Raw genomic sequence first — 25,796 nt, forward strand, 5'->3', positions numbered from 1 at the left:
CTAGATAATGTTCCCATCAATGTAATGTTATCACCTGAAGACTTTAAGCCAACTTCGTGTTTATCTAGTTAATTACGGCATTCCAAGATTTCTGCGCTTGGAATTCAATGAAATAAATTACTTTTTATATTTAATTTAGCGATCAGGATATAGATAAATCAGCGCCAGTGGAGAGATAACTTCATTTCATATAACAATAGTGGTATGAAGAAAAATTAGTATTATGGTGGGAAAATGAATTTCTCATATTGATTATCATTGAATTATTGTTCTGTTGGAATAATGAGTCTTATCAGTTAAAACTGTCGGAAATTTAATTGTTTACGATACGGAACACAAGCTTTGTTACAATAATATGGTGTCCATATACCTCTCCAACAAGACACTCTCGGAATATCTCCTTGCACCGCAGTGGGAGGGATGGATTCATTCGCCCATCACTCCTGGACTCACTAACCCCCAGATCCCTACCCACCCCTTCTACTTTTTTCCTTCCAAGAGTTTCCCATCCTTCCTTTCCTAAAGAGAAAAAGATCGTCCACACAGTATTCCCAAAGATGAATTAGGCCCTATTATTTTCCTCTGGGTCTTCTGTGCTAGCTAAAGTAAAACAAAAATAAAATTCTATTATTTACTAATTAATTTAAACATATAATAACACGGCGCTTTTATGTCGTTTATCTTCATGCCGCTGAAAGACACGGAAGTTTTGCCCAAAATCTAGATTTTTAACACACATATAATAGCATATTTTTGATATTTTACACGTTACTTCTAATGTTTAAATGAAAATAGCAAGTGAATAAGTTACTTTATTGGCTAAAATACTCAAGCAACTTTAAGGACGAAACTTTTTCATGAAATTTAAAAAGACAAATAAAAGGTGGTAAATCACTCATATACTAGTACAGTGTTTCGAATATTGTTCTCAAGCGTATTTTCTTTGTTAAAAAATATTGTTTTCATATTATGCTTATTGACTTTGTTAAAATAACGGATTTCGTATATCTTTTGTATTCTCTCGGAACATCGCCTGCACTGGAGGCAAAGGAATGGATCATGCGTCTGTCGCTCCTGGATACACTGGCCCCCAGTTTTCAGCGAATGGGTGATGTGAAAAATTCCTCCGTATTTGTGCGTAAAATTATTCAAATGAACTTTTAATTTAAAAAATGGAGTTTGATAAGTGTTAAATCGTATTACAAAAGCGATAAAGTAGGTAAATTTTATTAATAAATCTATATTTAAAATATGTATTTCTTTTGCTTACATTTTTTACAGATCTAAATCGGAATGGTTTTTAATGTTTACGAATGGTGTTTATTCGAATAGTAAATTTTTCATGGTAATACTGAAATTACCCATAATAACGCTCTCGATTGAAATTTTCAATAGTGTTGATGAACCAAATTTACAGCAAATATATGCTAAAAATATAGTATTCAAATACTGAATCCTCTCCCATACCACGTATTTATCACACTAGGTCAAATCACAATGACAAAAAAAATATTCCATGTCACAAAACCACATACGGACAAAGAATAGAGCGAATAGAATTGAATAATTACAAATCAAAAATAAAAATCTGACTGAAAGAATTAATGAAAAAAAAACATTAAAAACGACATAGAAAACAAATAAAACAGAAATTAATAACTTTAGTCCACCCAACACAGATCACCCTAGTGAGGAGGACTAATAAATACAATTTACTGTACATATATTCAATCTCATATTATGTATTAACAATGTTTAAATAGTCGCTATAATGAAAAAATAAATGATCCTGAGATATATTATACCATTATATGATACATATTTTATTTTACATTCTTATAGCTAAAGAAATCCTACCAAAATTTAGTATCCCTTGATTTTTAACGGGTTTATTATTCTAATAAAATAGTAGATAGGATCTGTTCCTTCATAAGAAACTAGCACTTAACACAAATAATATATTCCCTGAAATAACCTGAACAAACGGTGAATTATTGCATCCTCCTACACAATTTAGATCTACATTATAAAAATGTCAACACCTTCTCGATATCTGTGCCAAACTATCATTTCTGAGTAATCGCTAGATTTCATCGCCAATTTAAATTAATCTATTCCGATCTCATTTATTCGCTTGTATCTCCTCTTGTTGCGTGGGTAAATAAATAAAGCATGTATTAGAAATCGTTAAGCCATAAAGTATAATTATACGAAGTACCTACTTACCTATCTACTTGTTGTGTTCTTTCGTACTTTGTTGCAGCATCTACGATATAAAGCATGATAGTAAAATACAGAATTGGCTATTCGTGTTCTTTGGATATCCAATAAACATGTCTCGGCGAATGTAATACGTTATTTATCACTTCAACAAGGTGTAACGAGATGAGTATCTAACTAAGATTTGTGTGGTGATTTTGCAACTATGTGAGTAGGTACTTATCAAATTATCCGTGGCCTTTGATGTGTTTATCGATATCACTAACGATAGACGTTAAGCCAATTTATAAGTTTCGAAGAAGATTCAATGTTCACAACCAACGTCACAATACTTTTTAAGAAACGAGATATTATAATTGTACGATTTGTGAAGTTGAAAGTAACCATAAAATTACACGTGCATAAGGATTATTGCCTTTTAAAAACAAATATTGTCATTTTTCTTTATCAGAAAATTATTACTTCAAATGAATACCTTTATTTAGACATTCTTTAGACCGGTCAGTGGTTGAGTGGGCATAGCGCTTGGGTCTCACCCGAGCGTCGCGTGTTCGATTCCTCGGCTGGCTAAGTCCTCCATCACAACACAAGCAACATTTTCGGCTTTCTGTGGTGGTAGTAGGAGATTTTAAAACATTGTTGGGTTAAACGTTACACGTTAAACTTAAAAATCACGAAATCTGAATTGATGAAAGTTTTATAATTTTCTAATCGTAGGAATATAAAATATTATATCGCTTGTCTGAATTAAGTTACAATTTTAAATATTTATTAAATTTGGGGGGCGGACCGTGAACCATTTACTGGAAAATCAGAACATCTGCCATAGGTCACCCCGAGTGGTTAGCTATGTTTGTTTGGGTTGCCGAGGTTCGTGTTGTGGGGTTTATCCGGTTCTTGGTGGATGCGTCTGCCCACCAATTGCTTGGAAGGCCAGGATGCAGATATTCCGGGTCTTGGTGGATGCGTCTGCCCACCAATTGCTTGGAAGGCCAAGATGCAGATATTCCGGGTCTTGGTGAATGCGTCTGCTCACCAATTGCTTGGCAGGCCAGGATGCAGATATTCCGAGTCTTGGCGAATGCGTCTGCTCACCGATTGCTTGGCAGGCCAGGATGCAGATATTCCGGGTCTTGGTGTATGCGTCTGCTCACCAATTGATTGGCAGGCCAGGATGCAGATATTCCGGGTCTTGGTGAATGCGTCTGCTCACCAATTGCTTGGCAGGCCAGGATGCAGAAATTCCGGGTCTTGGTGAATGCGTCTGCTCACCAATTGCTTGGCAGGCCAGGATGCAGATATTCCTGGTCTTGGTGAATGCGTCTGCTCACCAATTACTTGGCAGGCCAGGATGCAGATATTCCGGGTCTTGGTGGATGCTTCTGTCCACCAATTGCTTGGCAGACCAGGATACAGATATTCCGGGTCTTGGTGGATGCGGCTTCCCACTAATTGCTTGGCAGGCCAGAATGCAGATACTGATTGAGGGAGACTTTTTGATCTCTCCAGCAGAATTTTCTCGGAACATCGCCTTGCACCTCAGTCAGAGGAATGAATTCATACGTCTGTCGCTCCTAGACCTAACTGGCCCCCAGTTTTCCCTCATGCTATTTTCCATTCCCAGAATTTCCTCTCCTATCCTCCCCTAAAATAAACTTCACACATCATCCTCAAAGATGACATAGACCCTGAGAGGAATAATTTTCCTCAGTGCCTCCTATGTGGAGCTAATGTAAAAAAAAAAACAGAACTATGGACGCACAACCGAAATCAGTGTTTTTGATTAAAAATCTTCTCTTTAGTAATAATATTTCGATGATTTGCACAGCGCCGTTTTTGTGCAAAATCACCTTAATTGCGCTGTACAAATTTATTATTTTTGTATTTCTTTTGAATTTTATTTGTTACTTTTTTGACCAGATATCGTTTAAAATTTTTCTTACTTAAAGAAATACCATATTAGTTACTTTGTATTCAATTTCACCTGATGTAAAAAGTATATTTTACTGTTATTTACTGAATATTCAAATGCATTATAATCACTAGGAAAAAAAATCTCTTTTTTCCAATGATCAATAAATTAACTTTACGGATATGTTAAATAAACTCTGCTGTTTGATATTTTCCAGGTAATGAAATAGTGGAATTAAAAGATATGTATATGACCTTATGCCATGTGTCAGCTTCGCAAATTGAAATTTCAAATTTATTAATGATAATTCATGCATTTAAAATCCCCACAATTTTTACAAATAATACAACACGTCACAAAAATCAAATCTATTATATAAATAATTTATTGTCAATGATAATACACATTCAGCTATAAAGTGTTATCTCTCATTCGGTGCTATAAATTTCAATAAAATACAATGTCTTATTCGTAAAGGAAAATAAAATCGTTTGAAACTTTAATTTTTAACAGTAATTTCTGAATGTCAGACCGCAGTCACAAAACGTTGTTAAGTGTCAAATAAAAAGCATAATTTTATTTCAAAGCTATTCTGGCTCGGCGTGAAGAGACTTCACGCTGGCACGGCTATAAAGTAGCGGGGTAGCTTTTTAAAATACTATATTTTGTTTCATTGTTGAACTTTGACAATAATATGCTCTTAACGCCATTCAAGAAATGGTGAAAGAATTTTATTCTTATTATGTAGAACGATGTCACGAAAGAATGAAGTCAACTCATAAAAATCAACCCGTTTTCACTATAATACAGACATTTTCATTAATGTATGTATTCAAAATATATATATATTTTTTGGTTTATCTGATTGAAATTTCTACCCCAGGGACTGGCTCTAAACTTCTGTGAACTTTTAAAATGTATCTTAAAACTAAAAAAATAATAAAAATGGTTTGAATGAGGATAGAACTTTCCTCCCCTGGGGCTGACTAAAATGAGCGAAACGCGCTCCCACTTAAGCCAAATCCTAATCGGATGATACCAAGATTTATTTTGCATATTAACAGTTGTAAATTTGAATAATGTCATCCGATTTTAAAGAAATGATTGTGGGCGCGTGAGTGCCACGTAAGTTGATAGAATATATAGTCATCGACAACGAGTCTATCTGCCCAGTTTCAGCTCAATCGGATCTCGGGAAGTGGGTTAATTTCCACTTTTAAGATTCCATTTCAGTCTCTCATTCATTAATTTATTTATTCATTAATTCAATAAAATAAAATCTAAATTCAAATATGTAGGTATATTTAAAAAAGGCCTAGAGTTGGTTCTTTTACATAGGTATATTAGTATGTTAAGTTGGTAAATTTTCTGAGGGACCAAAGATTAAGCAGAACATAAACAGGTTAGAAGCCGAGTGATGATGGAAGAAGGATTTCAAATATTGTTACGTTATTCGTAACCCTGATTTTTTTACTCTTCTATAAACCTATAATATAAATAGTATCTATAATACCTACACACTACTTCAGCGATGTTTGCGTGTTTCGCCGAATCATTATTTTTGCGGGCTGAGTCAAATTAGTACAAGAGTCTATGTAACTCAGGAACGGTACCTACTCGTGAAAATAAATAGGATCGCGGTTATAAGATATTTTAAGCTAGTGGACAAGCTAACAAGAAATTTTAATTTGAAAGGTGAGTACGTGTACCGCCACTTGGGAAACATTCATTTGATAACCAACACCTCAAACATATGTTAACCCGATGTGGTTGGCTACCTTTGGTGACTTAGCAGGGATTTTTTTTGTGCATTACAGATTGATGCAATCCTATTACAATACACGTGAAAATAACAAAATATAACAAAAATATACAAAGCAATAACCGAAATTTTAGAGTTCTTGCCTAAAATGACTTTTGAAATCTTCAAGGCCAATGTTGAAAATGTCAAGAGACCTAGAGGTATCATTTAGCAGCACCATACCTCTTGTCATGCTATGCTAGGCCATTACGTCCGTTCTTCCGTGTGGAATAAAGAGCAAGTCATGGCGTCGACCCTGATGGCAGTTGTTGGGTACAAACAATTTATAGCATTGCAAGAGGTATGAGCTGTCAGTGTAATAGTTCATGATTTTAAAAGCTGTTACTTGAAGGGTCCCATTTCTCCTAGATTGGAGACTTTCGTACTGCGTTTCGGAGAGCAAATCTATGTGATGCATAAATCGTGGGTATTCACCATGCGTTCTCATATAAAGATATCTTAGAAAATTTTTTGAATTTGTTCTAATAATTCTATGTACGAGTATTTTGCTGGTATGGGGCCCAGACAGCAGAAGCGCATTCTAATTTATATCGCATAAGGGAGTTGAACATCGAAGTCATTGCTTCGGGCTTGGAGAATTGTTTGCTTATTCTTATCACAAATCCAAGAAGTTTATAACAAATGATACCAATCCAACTATATGATCTGAAAAAGTAAGTTTGGGATCAAATGTAACCCCGAGGTCCCTTATGGATTTTACTGATGACAATATTTTATAATTTAGTTTATAATCAAATTTGATCGGGTTTTTGAAACGCGTATACGTCACAGTGACACATTTTTTTACATTAAAGGAAAGTTTATTCTCATCTGCACATGAAGATATTGCGTCTATATCAAGTTGTAATTTAAAACAATCTTGAATGTCGCATATCATCCTGAGCAGTTTAAGATCTTCATCAAAAAGCAAGCAAGTGGTACTTTGGACGCATTCTTGGATATCATCTATTAATATTAAGAACAGTAGAGGTCCCATGTTTGACACTTGTGGTATTCCTGAAAATGCCGGGAATCCCCTGGAATCATGGCCACCTTTGCAAACATATTGTGTTCTATTTTTTTAAATATGTTGCGAAAAATTGTATTAGAGGTTGATCAAGGCCTATTTTATGGATCTTTCGTAAGAGTACATCGTGATCTACACGATCGAATGCTTTTGCAAAGTCAGTATAAATCACGTCAGTTTGATATTGTGCGTCCAATCCTTTTGCTACTTTATGTGAAATACGATGCACGGGTTAGTGAGATGAGTTTTGTCCAGGTCTTTGTGGCTAAGCTTAGCAGGCCGGATCGGGAGAGGCCGGTTGAGGAAGACCGTTAAAGTATGGATATAGGGAGACTCTAACCCAACGCCTTGAACCACAGTGGAAAGGATGTATTCATACGTCACTTCTGGATACACTGAACTCCAGATTTCCATCTCCTCTTACACGTTTTTCCTTCTTAGAACTTCCTGCTACTTAAAAACATCGATTAAATAAAACAAAATCATCTCCTAAGATGTCATAGGCACCGATGAAAATGATTTTCTTTAGGGCATCCTGTATTTTTTTAAAAAACATCTTTTTGAATTTTACTTCTGTTTTCGGGATTAGATGAATTCAAATATTGGAAGTGTAAATTAACCCACTTCTCAAAATCTGATCGAGCTAAAACTGGGCAGATAGACTCGTTGTCTAATACAATGTATTCTATCAATATGGTAATCACTTAAAAACGTGCGGGTAAATACGAATGTCTTGAAACTGGATGATATTGCAGCAGTTAAAATGCGAAATAAATTTTGGTCCTATCCGATCGGCGAGGTTGGTTGTTGAACAATTTGGTTGGCAATTCGATGAATAAGAGTGAACCTGCCTAGGTAAGAAGGTTCACTCCTCAGTGAAACCAAAAAAATATTATAATTTTTAAAGAAATTTTAGAATCGTATAGTATTATACTATTAGGAATAAGAAACACCATCACTTTACTTTAATTTACCATTATATTTTTTATGTATTTTGTTGAGTCGAAATAGTAAAAAGAAAATCAATTATCAAATTTTCTTACATTATTAAACAATTACGTGCCTTATATAAGTATAAAGTGATAAGTATGATTTGGATGTATAATTTTTTGGTATTTTATTTTGTCGCTTTGTCGATTAGCAGTCAGTATTTACATTATGTAAGCGGTTTTGGCTGTGGGTGTTTATCCGTTCACTTGATTTGTGGATGCGATTTCAGGATATGAGATATTCAATAGGCCACGGGATATCATCGTTTTTATCTCAGATTGATATTTGTTAAGTGTTACAAGTTTTTTTTTTATCACGTGTTCAATTCAATATTTGCCGCTTGTCTAAACCACACCGCTGTGTAAGTTATTCATGGAACTAAGATGCAGTAAATGGCACGAATAGTTAATAAGTGACTAGAAGAGACTAGGAGAAATTCATATAGAGTAGATATGATGGACTCGCCGAACGTCACAGCGGCGGTGCTTCCAAGGTCTATACCTGGACGGATGACGCGGTGGACTCTTTCGCTGCAGCAGCTGGTCCAGTTTCTTCACCACCTAGGATTCTTGTTGCAGAGTCTCCATCTTCTATTAAGATCACTTTGTTTTTGTAATATTTATATTTTTTGTAAAACATGCATCAACTGTAAAGCGCCCTTGAGGTAATATCTTACAAAAGCGGCGCTATACAAATTGTCCAATAAATAAATAAATTAATTAAACTGTTGTAAGTAATAGAAGAGAGGATATACAACGGGAACAGAAATCGAGATTATTCATAGTTAGTAAAGGCAGGCACCTTTGGGTACCTATCTTACCTAGCCAATGATTACGGAACCAAAAGATTGACAAAGGATAATATTAAATTGGCATCCTTGTGACGGTCAGCACAGCTGTCAACAGATGTGTAACTCACTAAAACCTAAATTAAGTCATCGTGAAATGGAAGGGATTGAAAATAAAATGTTTATGTTGCTCTGCAAAAAATGTGTAGGTAGTACGTCTCTTTGAATTAGGTGAGCTTTTGAGTTTTAGGTAGCTGTTGTTTCGTGTGGATTTTATCATCTTTCTCAGCTATTCTATAAGCAGATGAAATATCTGCAGGCCGTCTCTTTAACTCGTCAACCAAATTCCATACCCGAGAAAGCCAGTTGATATATTTAATAATGATATATTTTATTTCCTAGCAATGTGCCAACAGAAACAAAATAAAAATTCCCCGAATCCAATAATAATTTCCATCTGTAAACATCTAACCAGCTTTGACGTGTCGTGACCTCTACTGCCACCTAGCGCCGTGGCGTGAAAGCAGCTACAACACTAATGCCTGCCGACATCTTTGTCATTTTCCCTTACTCGCAACGTGACAGCCCGCCGTGTGTTTTTCTTACTCCGTATACGCAACACGCCAAAATAAATCACCGCCAAGTAGGTAACGGAAACATGTCCTGTCACAATCCTAGAAGTGTCGCCTAAAATAAGATGGTTAAGTAATTATTTATGTGCACAGAATGCTGAAAGCGTCCTGGATTGAACATGTGACTAACGTAACGAGCAAGTGTTACATCGTGTGCAGCATTAAAGGGTTAACATTCTGACAGTGAAGATTAGAATTATTGGTTCCATAATAACTCATCAAAAGGACAATATTCAAAATTCAACACACCTTTAAAAAGTTATATAAAGTCATAAGTAGACTGTATGCGTGGCACTATTTTCAGCCTTAGAGTAAGTAAGATTATAAATATTATAATAAATCTCGAGGCTTAAAAAAACCACTCACTATAAATTATTTATTGTTTTGGTGTTTAATTCGTAGAACTCCATTTAATTTTTTTAAATAAATTTAAAATAAATAAAATTTATTTAATTTATTTAATTTAATTTATTTTAAGTATTTCCGTTACTTTTACAGTTTTTAATGTGACAGATGTTTCGGCTTTTGAGGCCATTATCAAACTGTGGATATGTCCACACGGCGAAGACTTATTAATATGATTTAATTTATCCCCACCCATTTAAATTTCTATAATGTTCAAAAATGATTCGTTAAGAATTGTAATAACCAAAATGTTTGGGAATCCAGCAGTGTTTGCACACCTGTTATATTATAAATTGATATGCGTGTATTAATACTATATCCTATATGCTATATAATACTATATGCGTGTATTAATACTATAAATTGTTATGCGTGTACCTATCTATTACATACATAGCATATAATAACAATCCCTGTTTGTTTTAACTCACTATCTAATTCTGTTTTTTGTGGGGGAAATTAACAGAAAATCTCAAAATAATAATAATAATTACAATTTACTATCCATGTTGCCTCGAGGCCTCCTGTGTAGAAGTTACAGAAGAAATGCTTTAGTTGCATATAAAAATAAAATTATCAATGAAAAATTATGAACGTATTTTATACGTTAAAACCAAAGGTATTATAGTACAAGGAATAAAACATATTATTCATACAGGGTTTTCTAATAAGAGGTGTTATATTGATATTCAATCGTAAAAGATCAATGGTTTCGTTGCTTGTGTGGCACGTGGCGCCGTCTTGTTAAAAGTAAACGTTGTCCAGATCAATAACATCCAATTCCGGCCATAAAAAATCATTAATCATATCTCGATAGCGCAATCCATTCGCTGTAACTGTTGCTCCAGCCTCATTTTCGAAAAAGTAAAGTCCAATGACTCCGCTGGACCATAAACCGCACCAAACAGTCACACGCTGAGAATAGAGAGGCTTTTCAACAATAATTCTTGGGTTTTCCGAGCCCAGATGCGACAATTTTGCTTGTTGACGAAGCCGCCGAGGTGGAAATTTGCCTCATCACTCAAGATGATTTGCATTTGATTCACTCAAGTGAATTTTAATAATTTCAATGCGTAGTTGAAGCGTGTATCGTTCCATTTTTATTAATGGCGTAGTTTCTACTTGTCAAATGTCAAAAAATGACAGCTTCAAAAGTAACATCTACCGACATAGCGGGCTATTTAAAATAACACCTCTTATTGGAAAACCCCGTACATTTGTAGGTACCTTCTTTATCTTCTTAGATTACTGCAAATGACGTCATCGATAAAGTTTTTCATAAAAAAATATAGTTATAGGAACCTACCTACGTACGTATTAAAAAATCACAGGATTTTGAATACTTATTATGTAATCAATTAATTAACTACTAAGATATCGAGGCAACCTTTAGAGCTGTCGTAAATACTAATACGTAGGTACCTACGTAGAACCTACCTACCAACTAAGATTTTTTTTTCAGATAGAGGTCACCACCACACAAATATTTTTGCAATAAGAAGTTAACTTCTCATTACGTTCATATTACACCAGCAGGTGATCGATGGTAATATTCAAAATTAAAAGTCCAATAAATTATTATTTAAAAGACTTTAGCATTATAGAAACCGATAAAAACACGAAGTATTTTTATTGTAGGTGTCAAATGACATATTTTACAACCTCGTATATTTATTGAAATAATAAAATAAAATTGACGCCTTGGATGGAGAGATAAGAATAATAATTTATACTTGTTTATTATTCATGCTAGCTATTAAAAATAATAGCATGTTTTTTATAGTTCAATATTAATTAAGTATTTCTCGAATGTAACAGGTTTTATTTTACATGTGAATCCGTAGAAAGGCACATTGATGTGTTATAAATAATTATCCAATTATTTGCTTACAGTTTAATTTAGAAGTTCACACTATCCGCTGCATCCTTTCATTTCAGATATTGGGTTAGGTTGTCAATCCTTGGAAATAAGGAGTTTCTGAAAATCCAGAATTCAGGAAATTGATAATGTCGGCAAATTCCTTGCTAACACAATCTTGCTAAATACACCCGCATTGCGTGGACTCTTGAACTAAAAAAAATGTGTTTGCACGAAAAATCCAAAAGTCAAAGCTAACAAAATTCTTGAAATTGTTGAAATTCAATTTTTGGTACGTAAAAGTATTTCTGAAGCACTCGAAAAAAATGTTTTGAATATAAGTACCTACGTGAAGGATTTGCTTTCAAACTGTACATCGCAACTAAAAAAACCTATTGACTTGACAAATCACCGACGGCAAATCAACATATCCCAAAAAGGATTACTAAAGACAATTCTAAAAGTTCCGGTTAGAACTCCGACAAAAGAAATATAAAAAACGTCTTCATTGTAAAAAAACTTTATAAAAATTATATTTTAATGAAAAAAAAACATATCTGAAAACTCCACTGCCCAACATAAATACTCGACCTGATCAATAATCCAAAATATACTAGTTACTCCCAGTTTCAATACATCTGTTGGACAGAGAAATATTAAATTCTGTGCTATGAAATTATACTCTAATGCTATGGAATTACTATAATAATTATGCTCTACTAAATCAAACAACGCCCGGGTTGCCGGCACTGAAACTGAAAAACTGAAACTGAAACAAAAATAGCGGAATTAAATATATTTAAAACAGCAGTAAAAACATGGCCGAGAGAACAAAGTGATATTCAACTTACAAACATTATGACGACGATGTGAAGACAACTTGAAACTAAATATAAAAGTTTAAAAACTACAGGTCGCCTTAGAACAGGAAACTTTATTGAGTAGGGCTGTGAAAAAAATTGAATTTATATTTATATTATAATTTATACCTACATAATGTACAAACTTTGCCATTGAAACTAATAAAAATAAATAAAAAAGCATACAAATTCTAATGATGTTACTATGTAAAAGGATCAATTTTTATTTATTTTTGAAATACACCTTTGAGAATTTCGATTATGTTTTCGAGAGTGAATGAATGCAAATTTGAAAGGTGGAAATTAACCAAATTCCCGATTTGACTTGTCGTCAATGACAATGCATTCTGTCAACTCTTGGTGGAAAACAAGCATACACGCGCGGACATACGCATTTCTCTAAAATGGATGACAATATACCAATTAATAAAAGCATTAAATATAAGTCTTTCCCAATAGCCATTTGGCTCAGTTGTTAGCAAAGTTAGCTCTATTCCCTGAGGAGGAGGGTTCAATCAATCAATCAATCAATTCAGAATTGAAACGTTGCTCCAAATGGCTTTAGCCGTGTTTAGTGACTAGATCTGAATAGCCAGGTACTTCCCCACCTTCCTCTTTCCCTTCCCCACTTACCTTCAGCCTCACAACATCCCCCAATTGGGGATGCCATAGTCTCACTGGCTCCATACGGGAGCAGTTGGGACTCTTGTGAGGTATTCACTATAAAAAAAAAAATAAAAAAAATCCTCAATCAAACCAAAAAAATATTAAATGTCAAACCAAAAATACATATATTTATAAATACATATAGACGTAAAATCTTCGTGATGTACGGGTTGATTTTTTTAATATTTTGTATGAGAACCTAATTTTTTGACAGTGTTTTTCTTTATAACGCTAAACGTAAATATCAAAATTCAAGCTTCATACAGATTTATCCATTTTGTTTTATATCCCAAAATTAATTATTTTTGTATGGTATCGTGTATTAAGTTGAATATAATAATTTATCGAAAATTAATTGAACAAGATTGGACCACCTCATCCTGCAGTTGATAGAACAGATTAGTAGTTGCAATTGTCATTGATTTACCCCTAGGATAATAAACACAACAAAACAGCCAAACGGTGGTCAGTTAACTTTCATTGGTTGTTATGTGGCATAAAGCCGAAAGAAATAATATAATAAGGTATTATAAATTGACATCCAAATGATCTTGCAACATATAAGCATTTCTTTATTGTTAAACCGTCATTGGTCTTTTCACTGTAGAATACAAAGGACCCGGTATTATTGACATAACGTCAAGCAAACGTGAAATTTAAATTAGTGTTATCACTCAATTTCTATTGTTGGCGCAGCCTATATATATTTTTTTGGTAGACCACCCATTTTTGCTGATGCTGTCAGTTGTTTATGAAGAAAGAATGAAGGTTTCCGAAAAGTGCAGATGGCTGTCGAAAATTGACAAGTATTTATTATTATTTTAAAGAACTTTTTGATTCCGTCAAATACAAATTACTTTTTATCGCTCTTAGTTGTCGTTTTAACCGTTTACAGTTGATGTCGGCAGCATGAGAAAGAGTCGTTTCTCCGATTATATGAAGAATTTTGTAAAATTTAATGTGAAACAAAACGCATGTAGAATGAGCTTTTAACGTTTGTCTCCTATTACTCATTCAGGATAACTAGCTTTTGTAGGGTTAAAAAATAAACAAAATATATAGTGTATGCCTACATACATAATTGGCATATTTTGTTCGTATTTCATAAATACATTTATTTTGCCGCGAAATAAAAATACAACATTTTAAAGGTCTAACAAACATAGCTACTGGTATTTCAATGGGGCCTGCTCGAAGGAGCCAGTAATATTGATCTCGTGCACCGGTGCACGTGACAGACACGATCTGACCGCACCGTTTACAGATGGCTCCATAAGAACGGGTAGTATCTTCGACTCGTTTTTGTGTAATTCGGCTCGCATGTGGAACGAGCTACCGGCATCTGCTTTTCCTCCTTCATATAATCCGGGCCTCTTCCAGACCCGCACCATTAAATCCCTACCAACGCTGCCCGGCCGGGTGGCGATATATTTTTTTTATTAATAAAAAAAGATACACGAATTACTTTACACAATATAATACAGTTTTAATCACATAATATAATATAAGTATTTGATGTACCCCCATAAATAAGCTGCGCTTGTGTGTATGGGGGGTGTTGTTATTGGTTTAAATTTGATATGATTCAGTTCAAGTGTTCGGAATACTTTTTAAGGTTGCTTTTGAATTCTTTTATATTTGCATTCATGTTACTAATTTTTTCTGGTAATGAGTTAAAAAATTTAACTCCGAGATATTCACGGTTGAACTGTCCTATTGTTTTTTTTTTACATTTAGGAGTAGGAAGTATTGACGTTTGTCTAAGATTTCTGTTATTTTTAAAGGGTGCAACTTTATGTTGAATGTTGTTTTCATAAATTTGTAAATAATATTTTTATAAATATAGTTCCCTTGTCTTTACACTATGCACTTGTGAGATGTTACATAAAAAACAAGCCATAGTTACTAATAATTTTTAACGTCAAAAACCGGTTTGCCAATGGGTGGGTAATTTGGGTACCTACATAATATTTTATTTGAATAATCGGTTTATAGTATTTAAATGATCTGTTTAAAAATATTCTAAAATCGTATCCATTCACCAATAAAAACATCTGCTGTTTTGAAAGTAACTATTTTAGCTTTGCTTAAACATTTATGAATAGTTGACAAGTTGTCAATAGTAAAATTGGTCTCACATAGGTACATCGACACTACTTGGGTAAAAACCCTTATATTACTACCAAAATTGAAAAAAAAATCATTATTTATTTACCTGTCACTTACAGGGTGGCCAATGAATTTTCAATTATCGTTTATAATACCCTAAACTTTAAGGTGTGTGTTTTTTGTAATCTCATTTAAATGTATTATTATATATTTTTTTGAAACGAAATACGGGTAGATATTAATGTTAATGTCCGGACCATAATTTGAAATGAAAACAGTCTTGCGATAAGGTCACATTGTGTTTTGAATGACGCATGACACGTAGTGACACGTGGTGAATAGTTGTCAAGTCACGGAGAGTGCTTCCTTATTATTTACTCCTGCAATCTCAGGTTCTCAAACTTTTTGGAATACCAACAATTATTTTGTTGAATAACTGTTTGTATTATTTCTTTGGAAATTTTTTGTATTTTTTCTCGTAAAGAACTTCTGTGTTTATTTCTTTTAATTTATTTAGGAAATATTTTCCACTTAACTGTGTTAAGTCTGTCTAGTCTGTTTTAAAATCGATGTACAATGTTCATTGAACTCCTTTTTAAATTCGTTTTCTTATGTACAAATAAGTTTTTATTTTAATTTTACTAATGTTTATTAATCTTGTCTTTCCCAAAATGAGTTTTTTAAACTCACTGGGAACAATATATCATAAAAAATATTTGGTAATGTATTATCACTAAATAAATAAATAAAATACTATAACTAGTTTTTGCGAAATTGCAAAAACTAGTTTTTATCCTTTCTCATTTGTATGAATATTAAAACGATTTCTTTTCGCCTTAGTGACTAAAATAATGACAAAATTGAATGAATGAACGGTTTCGGACTATTGGTTTTTTATTCGAAGATTGCTAATACTTTGGAGTGTTACACTATATATTTAATGAAAAAACACACTATGAAATACAACACTTTTCATTTGATTAATATCTGACAGCCTACCAGGTTTCTCTTATCTCTAGCTTTATCAGGGCTATTATATTAACTAATACAGTTCTACTAAGAGTTTATATAATAGCCCTGACGAAGCTTGAGATATGCGAAACCTGGTTGGCTGTCAGTTATTAAATCAAAAAAGTGGAGTATTACACAGGGTGGTTTTCATTTCATAAATTGGTTTTATTATTTTCTGATACATTAACAATCTGAGCATATGTGAAAAGTTACCCAAAAGAAAGGATCTTACGAAAACACATCACGCCATTTCTCCGTAGAAATCAAGATCTTCAAAACTCCTGTCCCGGCATCCTCCTTTCTTAATATACATTCATATGTCATACACCTTACGATTTTCGTACCGTGTGAGTACTTACTACTCATTTTTCTTTAATTCTATCCAATACCGGAATTAATTATTTGATTGATTGCTTCATTGGAAGACCTCATCCACTTCTGGTATATTTTTGTGTCTTCCAGCAATGCTAAAATAAATTAAAACCATTTATTTATATTACATGCCCATATGGGCTTTTACAAACTAGTGATATGTACAAAATAATTTAGTGGAACATTAACCATGAAGTAAAATTAGCATTTAAAATAATACCGAACCCAATCAGATGAATAGTATTATGCTAACCTTAATTTTTCTTATTATTGAGTTATGTTATTATAGCATTCTTGTATCTATATTCCGTGTAGTTCAACACATCTACAAAGTATAGCCAACTGCATGCAATCTAGATACAAACGAGTTAATTAAAATTAATTAAAAAGAATTTTCGATCGAGTAACACTAGTTGGTATGTTGAAAGTAATTGGGCTCAGTAAATTAGGGCTGACTATAACTCCATTAATAATTTTAAAAATAAAATTCAAATGGGTCTTCTATCTGAGAGTTTTAATAATTTAATTCTTTCGTCAAGTGGTTGTAATTGATAGTTTCTATATGTAGAATAAAATTTATCTGATAATGGATATTTATCTTGCGAAGGAGTGCATGACAGTGTAAAAAAATGTGATACAGAAAATAATAAAAATAGTGGATTGAAAATATATTTGTGAATAATTTTAGGGTAGGTTGGTAACTACTAGGTTTACATTATTAAACATTTTCCAATAGTTGAAACCAATATTTTATTAAGTGTCAGTTTTACTTACTCGGATAATAATGACGGTTTAAATTATCAGGTATGTATTTATATAACTCACTGATGATCGAAATTACACGTTGAGGATATGTGCACTAAGCCATCCTTTACAATTTGAGATCATATCGTGCATCCGGCTTTAGAGACAACAAAGGGTCACAAATGCACCGAGTTACAAATCCCACAATGCAGCTAGCCTAATATCTTTCAAAAATGGGTGGTGGCTGCAGTGGCGCATTATAAATGGCTTCTACATCAAACATGACAGAGCCTTGTCAAGGAAATATATCACTTAAACTTCAAATAGGTTTGAATAATACGATGTAAAATACCCGTTGCGATGAATTCAACATTATTGACATTGATTGACTTCGAAGTACGTTTTAGTGACATGACAATTCGATGTTAGAATAAGATGCGCAAAGGTAGGTAATAATAATAGTAAATTTAAAATATGTGTAGTGCCGTTTTTGTGAAAAACACCACAATCGTATCTGTTCACTTTTAACCTTACAAAAAGAAAAACGTATTTTGATTAGAATGAATGAATATGCTTTAAAAATGTCAATGTACTGCTATTCGCCGACGATATTAAATTATATAAAGAAATAACCTCCTTAAACGACTGTCAAGTTCTTCAATCTAATATAGACATGCTAAATAACTGGTGTTCACAAAACAATTTATATTTAAATGTAGAAAAATGCAAAATTTTGACCTTTTCCAAAAAAATAACATCACTATTTTTTGGCTATTCAATAAATAAAACAAATTTAGAAAGAGTAAAGGAAATGCGAGATCTTGGCATAATAATGGATGAGAAACTAGACTTTACGGCCCACATTCAACAAACTGTGAATAAGGGTATGAAAGCATTAGGTTTTATATTAAGAACAATTAAAAACTTTGAATCTTTTCAAATCATAAAACTATTGTACATATCCCTTGTAAGAAGCCTGATAGAACATAACTCCATAGTTTGGTCGCCCTTCTACAATGTACATATTCATAATGTTGAGAGAATTCAAAGAAAATTTCTACGCTTCGTCAATTTTAAACTTAAAATCCCTTTAGAACACATAAATTAACAGTGATTATTGAATCTTTTAAATATTCCTACATTAGAAAACAGAAGAAAAATAAACGACCTAACCTTTTGGTAAGTTTTTAGATTCTCACGGCCAAAAGCATTTTTGTTGTTTGTTTTTGGGGTGTTATGCCGTGTTGCGCTAACTCCTTCTTTAGCCGACGTTTCGGACAGCGTTGCAGTGTCCATCATCAGGGCAGATCCGGTAGATCCGAAGATGTGTAGAAAAGAAAAACATCTTCGGATCTACCGGATCTGCCCTGATGATGGACACTGCAACGCTGTCCGAAACGTCGGCTAAAGAAGGAGTTAGCGCAACACGGCATAACACCCCAAAAACAAACAACAAAAAAGACCTAACCTTTTTATTAAAATTATTGAACTCTAAATTCGATTATTGTGAACTCCTGCATTTAATAAATCCACACATACCTACACGAACAACTAGGCAAATATCAACATTTTACATACATACATCTCATTCCAACTATAGTTTTCACTCTCCAATACAACGTTTACACAGTTTTGGTAACAAATACTTAAATAATATAAATGTATTTGAAAATAATTTGAACTTGGCCAACATTAAACGGAGTATGTGCGAACTATTTTTACCTAATTTGTAAACTATTGTTATACTTTCTTATTATCACTATGGTTGATTTTGTGGATTTTGGCAGATTTTCTATTTTTTGTCTCACTTACTCTATCCATACCTATATTTTTAAAATTCTTATATTTTATGTAACATATTTTGTCAACTCTGATATTTTTTTATGTAACCTGTATTTTGTTAACGCTGATTTTTTTTTTTTTAAATTTTTTTATATGTAATCTGTATAACTAAAAAAATAAAGATGTACATTATTATAGGTAAAAGCCCTATGGGCGTTTAAATAAATAAAATAAATAAATAAATAAAATATATGTTTTAATTTGTTTCTTTAATTAATTTATTTTATTAACAGAGCGATAAAAAATAATACATATTGATAAAAGTAAGTAAGATTATCAGTAAGTGTATAGCAGACAAAGGGTTAGCATACACTTGTCAACTCAAGTCAGGACCTTGAATTTTTTGTGTAACAGGCGATGCCATACGTAGTAATGCAAAATCATGTGTTTTTGGTTTAAAAATTTGGTCTCCTAGAAATGTTTCAGATGCTTTAATTAAACACTGCGAGTAGAATACATCTTGGCCTTTAAAATAAACGAGTATTATTTAGATAAGTCTTTTTTTAAGCCCAGAAAAAAATAATGTATAAGGCCGATGAAAGTTTGTTCATTGTTGTGTTCATTCAGCAAATTTAATATTGATAAAAAATCGACAAGTATTTGAGTGATATATAGCTGTTTTATGCACATAACATTACATATTGATAAGGCAGAAGTCGTGAACTCCATCTAAACCTTGTTCCTGTCTTGACCTTACACTATCTTAATTGTTTATGCCCTGTTTTTGTCATAGCAGTATTTTTTTAATTATCCTGTATTGTAATATTTCTCCTTGTATTAACTTCATGTCCGGTCTTGGACCGTGTCCAATTTCACGGTCCGTTAGTAAATAAGTAAATAAATAACTTGCTAAGAAAATTACAAAGTAATAACAAGTATATTTATACCAACCGTCCGTATACAACAGTATGTTATTTCAAATGATCTGCATAAGGGTAAATCAAAGATAATAGTTTAATTTCTTTGGGGTAAATATGTAATATACGAACTAGTGTATCCCCGTAATGCTACGCTATTGGTAATTTCTTTCCCGGGCGCCTCCGACTTCGTCCACCATTCACTACTGTATACCACAAGGTTACAGTTAAAAACTACATTAAATCGACTTTAATTCAACTGGAGATTCGAGATATTGCGGAAAGTATTCCTCGGGTGTCCCTGACTTCTTCTTCCATTTAAACATCTCTAAACACTCCTGGCACCAATAACCACAGATATCGATCAACTACTTTTAGAGTTTTGGGAGCACAAACATACGCAAGCTGATTTTTATGTATTAAGATTAGAAACCAGTTAGAATTTAGCTCAACAATTTGGAATGCATTTTATAATAAGACATTGTCCTGCCACAGACCGCCTTCTATGCAGGGAAATTAATTATTTTGGCTACATGTATATTGGGATGATAAATCTGAAAAAAAAATAGTAAAAAAAACCTTTTGGTCTCGACAACAGCGCCACCTATCGTGTTCAAAATTATCCTATATTTCAAGCTGGAACCAACCATCCACGCTAACAAAATTTAATTGAAATCGCTTGTGTGGTTTCGGAGATTAGCGTGTACGAACAAAGTGACATGTGATTTTTATAAATTAAGACATGTTTCAAAATACTTTGGTTATTTCTATTTTGTTCATTTTCTAATGCTTGGCTATATTATGAGAAGTGGTTGGGCTTGCAAAAGATGGAGGTGGAAGAAGTACCTGCATAACCCATAATGGGAACCCTTAGATACGCCCTGTCCCAATTGTCCCTGTGGTTTCCCGACCCGAATAGGACAAGGAGAAGAAAATGGAAACGAAACTTGTAATACCCATACCTAGATAATTAAAAACATATATTTATTACCAAACATTAAATAATTTTTGCAGGAGATTATTCGGTGAGATAAAAAACCACAGAAATTAATTTCAGGCTGAATTTCATACCTGATGTAACTAGCTCAATTTGAAAGGCGGTTTTGGGTACTACTATCCCGGGAACAATTCGGAAGGCGGTTATGGTACCACTATCCCGGGAATAATTCCGAAGGCGGTTATGGGTACCACTATCCCGGAAATAATTCGGAAGGCGGTTATGGGTACCACTATCCCGGGAATAATTCGGAAGGCGGTTATGGGTACCACTATCCCGGGAATAATTCGGAAGGCGGTTATGGGTACCACTAACCGGGAATAATTCGGAAGGCGGTTATGGGTACCACTATCCCGGGAATAATTCGGAAGGCGGTTATGGGTACCACTATCTCGGGAATAATTTGGAAGGCGGTTGTGGGTACCACTATCCCGGGAACAATTCATTGGATACCCAGCCCCTCTGCCATAGGTCACTCGTGGTTTGCTACTTTTGGGGATTTAGCTGGGGTTCCCAGGTTCATGGGATGAGGTTTGTCAATGCATTGGTGGCTGATGCCTCTGCAAACCAGCTGCGTTATGGGCCGGATCGAGAGAGACTGGATGGGGGATACCCTTTGACCTCTCCTGCCGGACTATCTTGACCCCAACTCCTTGCATCGCGGTGGGAGGGGTGGATTTATCGTCACTCCTGAACACACCAACCCCCAGGTTCCTACCCTACCTTTATAACTTTTCCATCCCAGAACTTTCTCTCCTCTCTTCCCTTAAAAATACCCTTGGCACAGCATTTCCAAAGATTACATAGGCTCTAAGGGAAATTATATTCTTTTGTATGGAGTTAATGTAAAAAAAGACCCGTTTAAATCACGATATAATATCATTTTGAGAAAGACCATTACAAAACCAATATAAACACACATCACTCACAAACACACAAGATCATATATTATTTTTAATGCATTTTTTTCTCTTTAAATGTATTATGTAGATTATATTTTCATATTATAAAATGAAGGCATCAGCACATTTGTACACGGTTGACGGTTTGTCACATGAGAACGGGTCGCTTCTACGATTCGTTCTTAAGTTCAACAGCTCGGCTGTGGAACGAACTGCCGGCCTCTGTGTTTCCTCCCTCCTACAACATGGGACTCTTCAAGACCCATGTTCACTCCTTTCTCTCCACTAAAAGACCCTCCACACAGCATCCCCAAATATGACATAGGCCTTGAGGGAAATTATTTTCTTCAGGGCCTCCTGTGTATATATATCCTCCTAATATAAAAAAAAGCACGGGCAAGCCACCCAGTGAGGCCAACATTACTGGAAAACTTTGAAATGTAAAAAATATTGTAAGTACCAAATAAAAAAAAATAAAAAAAGTTCTCTTAAAAAATACAGTTACTTTATCGCTGGCTTGAATAATAATAATAAATGAACTTAGGGTATGAATTATGAAAATGATACTTAAAGCAAAGTAACAACCGAAACCAGTATTATTGATAGTAAGTTATAACTCCAGGACGGCATTTTTCTTTATTCATTCTCATGGCAATTGCCATTCATTAGTAGCTTATAAATAAACATAAATTACTCATTCGTATACGATCATAAGCAGTGACAATTGACAGTAAAAAAAATCACCTGGTAAATTTAATACATTAATGACAGGCGACAATAATGTCAGTTTTATTTATTCTCATCTAATAACTCTGAATTATTTATACAATGTCAAATACAATATTTAACAGAGGGCTCTTCGCCGCGCGGATGTTTTCCCTCGTTAAAATTTCAAATTACACTTGAAGACAAATTTACATTTTGTAAGTGTCCTCTTCAGTCCAATACTAAAATAATGAAAGCTTTTGTTAACCAATGGATGAATTGACGTTTCCGTTATTGTAATCATTTACGAAATTGATAGATTTCAAAAATGTAGTCATTTATGATTCGTGCAATGTTGAAAGGTTAGGTACATTGAAATGTATAGTATCTAAGCATAAGCTAGGGTTCTCCATGTTTTTGAAAAAATTGAAAAATGTACACAAGTAGAAATAGAAAAAAATAATAATAAAGTTAAATATCCGCAAACCCTGGTTTCGATCATATCGCAGTTAATGTATTAAAACAAATGAGACAATAAGTATCGAAACCAGTTACATACATCATTAATAAAAGCATACAACAATGAATTTTCCCAAAAATATATAAAAATACAATAATAACCCCGATATTCAAATCATGAATTTCAACCGACATCTTAAACTACCGTCCCATATCTATTATGTCAAATGTATCTTAAATATTTGAATAAGTAGTAAAATCACAATTAAGTAAGCACGTAACATCAAATAAAATGATCAATGATGACCAATTTGGCTTCAGATAAAAATTAGGTACACAAGATGCAATTGTGAAAATAACCTCAACAATTTACGAGTATAACATTAATGACTCGGGGAGTAAATTTACGAAAAGTTTTTGACAGTGTATTCCACAAAACTCTAATCGAAAAAATAGAACGTATGGAAATCCAAGGAATGGTAAAAAAATAGTTATCTATATTCATTCCAAAAGGATCAGATTTGCGGAGCGGTTCAGAAAAAGCTACACAGAAAAACACAAGTTCTTTGGATAATTCAGACAGTCAGGAAGCAACCATTCGCCATGGTAACATGGAAACATGATAACTAGATCAACTTTATCAAGAATATATATAAAGATATATTTTCTAAATTATATCTAGACCAAAATGTTGCAAAAAATGCGCGTAACCGTTATAATAATAATAGTTTATTCTAGAATGTGTGCAGGTGTAGTGCAATGCAATATATTCCTTATTTCGAAAAAAAAAACAATCCGATAAATAATAAGAAAATTAAGTTAAGCAAAATAACAATACATAGATGCGTACATAAAATAAAAACAGAAAACCAAAGAAAAATAATTAAAAAACGTCGGAAAAAAAAGTGAAAAATGTTAAACACAAAAATGTATGCCAGCATCCGTTTATGGAGAATATTTGACCGTCTCTCGTCGCCAGAAGGCCATCAGAGGGGACTCCATCCAAGCAACCATGGCATTGATGATGTCTGCTTCCCATGTGGTGACGTAGAGGGGCTCTGAAAGAGTGCACTCGTCACTCCAAAAAAATTCCGCAGCGCTGCAGTATCTCGGTAGGCGGAATAGTTGGAGATAAGCATTGTTGTAAGCGACTTGTAGCTTATGCTATTGGGATGCAGTGTAATCTACTCACAGTTCTGACGTGTACAGCGAAGTGCAGAATGCATTGAATAGTATTCTTTAGACGTTTGTACTGTAAAAGTGAAAACGTCTTGACAGCATACGGATGTCGCTCTTCGTTGTTTTTCCATAACCTCTAAGTCTTTCAGGTTGTCTGTGATAACACTATATGTCACAGGTATTTGACGCTACGACTAACATCCATTTTCCTTCCATTTAGCCATACTGAAGGTGTTTGCATGAGTTCGTTTTTACATTTGAAAATCATTACGATTGATTTGGATGCATTAAGAGATTAAACTAACATTTTATTATTTTACATTCTTAAAACTTAAACTACTATTTAAAGAAAGGCGAAAATTCTCGTGTTAAGAATAACCTGACAATATTCGAAAATCTCCCTCTAACTTCCACCATTAAAAGCGTTTAAAAAAAATAATGGTCTAGGACTTCGATTGCAGAGGATAAAACGATTAAATTCACGAACATTCCCAGCTACATTCCGGTCTTATTAAGTATTAATATTTAAAAAATAATAATATAACAAATCATGACCTGAACAAAACATGATTACTTCTCTGCTTAATAAATTTTGTAAAATTTTATTTATCGACACGGTTAAATATATTTTGCATGGTTGATTCACCTTATAATGTAACTAAGTACTAAATAAGTACAGGTGCCTATGTAGTTAGAATAAATATGACTTCAATAATTCAGCACATTTCGATTTCCTATCAACGTGCAGTGGGCGTGTCGCCACGCCCCCGATCGTGACTTTTGACCGGTTTCGTCCTCACCCGTCGGCCGGGGGCTCCCACTTATCCATAACTAGTCGACGTTACACAATCCACATCCATTTCTAGGCACGGTGTTGAGTGCCGACCCCGAGTGTTCGAAGGAGTTTCTTCCTCGTCTCAAGGGTCCGCCTCCGTTAAAAATCTCCAATTCAAAAATAATTGGAAGTGAAATTCAATTTGACGATGCAAATGAAAGCTCTATTCTCTCTTTCGTTCGAAATCCAATAGGGATTCTAATACATACGATGGGATATTTTATTTTATACTTAGGTACTAACATACGATGGGATACTTTATTTTATACTTAGGTACTAATACATTCGATGTTATATTTTTATTTTAAACTCGGGTACCTACTAATACATACGATGGGTTAATTTATTTTATACTTAGGTACTAATACATACAATGGGATACTTTATTTTATACTTATGTATTTCGGACGCGCAGTAGGTGCAAAACTTGGGTTGTAAGACATAAATATTATAGACAACCTATAATAATTACAGACTCCTATTTTATTTGGTTGGAGTTGTGTGTGTGTAGTGTAGGTAGCTACCATAACTTAACGTGCGTTACCGTAAGCATTTAATTAAGCTCCCACATTCTGAATTTCTGCCAATTTATTACATGTTTCTCATGAAAACCTGAAGTCTTCACG

The sequence above is a fragment of the Hesperophylax consimilis genome, chromosome 6 (assembly GCF_061612785.1).
Source record: "Hesperophylax consimilis isolate HC1 chromosome 6, BYU_Hcon_1.0, whole genome shotgun sequence".
Taxonomy (NCBI): Eukaryota; Metazoa; Arthropoda; class Insecta; order Trichoptera; family Limnephilidae; genus Hesperophylax; species Hesperophylax consimilis.